Below are 4821 nucleotides of genomic sequence, written 5' to 3'. Positions count from 1 at the left end.
TTAATCTACCAGCCACTTTTTTTTAATAAATCTGACACTTGTGAAATCTGTTAAACACTTTATAATTGTAAACACTGAGTCAGTGGTAGGCTACCTGACATTAGAAATATGGTACATATTGTGTAACCTTAATCCATGATTATTCTTAGGTTCTTCTTCTATTAATTTATAATAATATTATCTGCCATGGTGGCAGGTGAGCTGAAATGTTTACCTGCCACAGCCAACATTTACCCTGTGTTTTGCAGGTGTCGTTTCTTTCGCTGTTCTAGCTAATAGGTACAGAATAGTCTAGAATAGCCTAGTCTATGTGTCCCACTGGGTTTAGAATGCTTATTTGCAGTAGAGAGTAGTCTGATAAACGCTATAAGTAAGGCGCAGGGAGTTTAAAATGTTTTTCAAAGTATCCCTGATTAGTGTATTAGCTTTTCCAGATCCTTTTCCAGATCCTTATCCAGATCCTTACCAAACAATCTCATAAACTAAAAATCTATATTCATATTCAGCTAATCATCCCCTGCAGATGAGCCTGGTGTGGTGAAGGTTTCTGAGGAGCCAGGTGCTATTTCAAAGACCTTCCATGATGCCCAAACACAGTAGTCGGACCAGGCAATGGCGGACCACACCTACTCCAAAGGACCCATCACGTAGCATGACGACTGCACCATCCCCTGAGGTCACTGTCTGTTGCAGATGTTACATTGAAAGATGATGCAGACTCTTGTGTCTTGCTTACAAGGTGTTGCCCCCCACATCATCAACAACGCCGGTTGTAGACCAAATTCTGTTGAAACAACTGAAACTTAGACAGAACTTTGTTATAGCTGATTTATCAAGACGCTTCAAAAGGTCACCAGGTCAGGTCAGTAAAACATTGAAATTCTGGATAAATGTCATTGCTGAGCACACCAAGGATCTCATTCCATGGCTGCCTTGTAAGATGAGAAAGGCTACTATGCTGAAGATTTTTCAGGAGAATATTTCAAACACAACTTGTGTTATTGACTGCACAGAAAGTGTTCTCTCTAAAATATCTAGCTGCAACTGCTCCAACAGGAATGGTTATGTTCATTTCAGAGGCTTATGGTGGGAAATGTAGCGATGGGTTCATAACGCAGAACTCAGGGTTTCTCGACCATTTGCGTGCTGGAGATGAGGTGATGGCTTCACAATTAGGGACTTGTTCGAGGAAGGGAATGTACGCTTGGTCTTACCAGCATTTACACGCAAGCAATGCCAGTTGACAAATGAGCAGGTCACTCGCACACGACGCATTGCTAATGTCTGTATTCGTGTGGAACGAGTAATAAGGCATCTTAAGGTGTACAAGATTCTCTCCTAAACCGTACCTATTAGTTTGATCCCTAATATTGACAACATACTTAACATCTGTGCAGCTCTTGTAAATCTGAGAGGAGAGTTTATTTCTAGCAAATAGACACAATGTCTAACACAATCAGCATGACTAACAACATGCACTGATCGTTTATTTATTCCAAAAATGTACATCACTTTATTCCTATTAATGAACTGCAAAACATTGTCAGCATTTGTAACATTTTGTTATTCCAACTGTTAGCTGTATTTGTTTAGTCAGCTCGCACAACTGCCTGTACCAACTTGCCTATTTTAACTGGTTCTGTCCTATGAAAAATAAACTGGTGAGAGATCATTACACTGTGTTCGTGTAGGTATATCTGTCACTTACACTCCCTCTCCGGCCTCTAGGTCATCAGGCGGCTGATTTTCCTGCACACCTGTCACCATCGTCTTGCACACCTGCGCCTCATGACACTCACCTGGACTCCATCACCTCCTTGATTATCTCCCCTATATCTGTCACTCTCTTGGTTCTTTCCTCAGGTGTTATTGACTCTGTTTTCACGTCGGTGCGTTGTTTGTGTTTCGTGTTCATTGTTTCTTTTATTTATTAAAACACTCACTCCCTGAACTTGCTTCCCGACTCTCAGCTCATTCATTACAATACCTCTTAATAAATTGATTATCTAATATATTAATGCATTTTGTGTTATTTAATATATACAGTATATTTATTAAAACAGTACTTAATGAAGTAAGTGCACGCTCAAACTAATTGAATTGTGTATTCCCAGCTTATTCAATCTACTGCTCATCACCATTTACTTAAAGAGCTCCAGGTACTTTGGGCAGAGATGCATCTTCTTTTCAGCCAAATCATCAGCCAACCGAGGTGGCATGTTTAAAAAGTAGAACTTCTGCAGCTGTTTAGTCTTCATCAAATGGAATGTCCCCTTCTATGTGCTCGCTTGGTGTCCAGACGACCAGCTTGCAGCTCTGTAGGTCCAGGTATATCATGGTCACTTGTGTCTGAAAGAAGGAATAAGAAGGCACATTGCCACAAAATTCTGATTAGTTTGATACAATGTTCAATACTTGGAATAAGATAGCTAATCTATTTTCTTGAAAAAATAATTACCCACCTGAAGGCAGTATCCATCTTTTCCATTGGGACGAATTAGGTACTATCCATCATCCAAGCTTTTGATGTCACCATTTGGCAGACTCAGAAATTCTGTCAGAGATGTGGAACTCTTGAAGGGGCACTTGATCTCAAGGAGCTGTGTTGCATCAAGGATCCTATCTGGGCTGGCTCCCAACCAAGAATGGTCAGGGTGCACCACCAGGCCTCTGTTCTCCACAACACACCCTCTGCTCTCCACAACACGCCCTCTGCTCTCCACAACACGCCCTCTGCTCTCCAGGAGTGGGATGACATTGACCTGTTTTCTTTGCCATGCTTTGTTGCTGTATCGACAGTGAAGGTTGGGTACAAATGCTCATTTATACATTTTTTGGGATCTGTGATGTTTCATTTGGGGACTCGTTTCGCTGTGCTGGCTGTTAGACACAGCTTCCTAGCATCATGCAGTAGATGTGAAGCACTTTGGATCTTGGTTCCTTCCATCAATGTAGCTGCTTGTACGGGGGTCATTTGTAGGCCTCAGAATATTGTGCACTTCCTACAGGTTAGTGTTGTGCTGTGTTCAGTGTGACACAGTGTGTTCGTGTGGGCTGAATCATGTTACCTTGGGCCTGCCTTGCTGCTGCTGTCTACATCTGCTCTGTAACTTTGCTGATGAAGACCATTTGTCTGGAGCCGAAATAGTGGGGCCATTACCGCGGAGTGTATGTGGCTTGTGAACTCTGTGTGGTCCCTAAAAAGTCGGGGGGAGATTGTGGAACGTTGATGGGCCTGGATATGTGTGGTGGGGTCTGAATTGTTTATGTATGTATGCCAATGTATGTTTCGCCTTCCTCAGCCCTGCATTCTTCCTCACACCCAAGTTCCACTTCCTTTGCACATCCGTGCACGCCATTCCTGTTTTGCCTTGCCTGACTGCACTCTCAACTTATATTGAAGAAAATATTTTTAGTTATTATCTAACCCAGTGTTTCCCAAACCTCTCCTGGAATACACGTTGTCCTGCACTTTCATGTCATTTTTGGTTGTTACTTTTACTGACCTTCCACAGAATTGCTGCAGCGTGACTACAAGAGCGTCCTGGCCCTGCAATACATTATCAACCCGTTGATGCTAGTACCCACGCCTTGTGAAGAGATGTGTCCGCTGTCTGTATGACACCTGTCGTTGATGCTAGTACCCACGCCTTGTGATGAGATGTGTCCGCTGTCTGTATGACACCTGTCGTTGATGCTAGTACCCACGCCTTGTGATGAGATGCGTGCAGGCTCTGACTCGGCTCTATGCGTGCTATATCACCCGACCAACTTTGTTACTGTGTAGGTATTGGTACGCCTCCAAACTTTTTAAGTTGCTCATCGCCTTACCATCATCGCAAGCTACGGATTCAACAAAGAATGTAAATATGTTCCCGTACGTGATACGAGGCCACTTCTTCATGTCATCTTCCCAACCATCAATTACGGAGGGTAAAGGTCGGCTAATATTACCATTTTTGATCTCCGTCAGGTTGTGTTACCACATCATTATTAGTTTGGCAAGCTCTTCATGAATGAATGGATGAAGAAACCGTTTGTTTACTTCGAACCGGAAATAACGCCCATAATTCACGCAAGGCATCATGGGACACGGGAAACTCATGGATATCGTATGTTATTAGATCGCAAGTGTGTCCCAAATGGCACCCTATACACATTGCTGGTCAAAAGTAGTGCACTAAATAGGGAATAGGGTGCCATTTGGGATGTACCCATACTTATAGAGGTAATGGAAGGTCAGTTGAGGAGAAGGTCTTCATTTTCAATGCCTGGCCTGTCGTGGGTTCACATTGCGTCACTCTGTGAGAAGGCCTGGTGCTGGCTAAAATTCCTCTAGCCAGGCGCTGGATGGCGAACACTTCCCTATTCAGGCTGATGAAACAGGGCTGAAACCAGTCCGGGCCTAGGTTGCTCTCCAGGGCTCTGCTCTGCTACACTCCTGGACATGTAATCCAAACCTTGGCATGCAGCACTGTATTACACACATGCATACACATATGCAAGTACGCACGTCGTACACACACATACACACACAAACACAGACACACAAGGAACACACACACACAGTTAGACAGGTTCATTTATACTCCTCACAGGGCACTGTCATACAGTGGGGTTATAGAGGGAGGGGTGACGAAACACTGGACAGGAGTGTAACGGTCACAGAGCCTAGCACAACCTGCTGTGAGTGTAACATATACCCCCACACACACACACACACACACACACACACACACACACACACACACACACACACACACACACACACACACACACACACACACACACACACACACACACAGCTGGACTCCCGTCATG

This window comes from Oncorhynchus clarkii, chromosome 24 (assembly GCF_045791955.1).
Source record: "Oncorhynchus clarkii lewisi isolate Uvic-CL-2024 chromosome 24, UVic_Ocla_1.0, whole genome shotgun sequence".
Taxonomy (NCBI): domain Eukaryota; kingdom Metazoa; phylum Chordata; class Actinopteri; order Salmoniformes; family Salmonidae; genus Oncorhynchus; species Oncorhynchus clarkii.
This window is presented reverse-complemented; position numbering follows the sequence as displayed.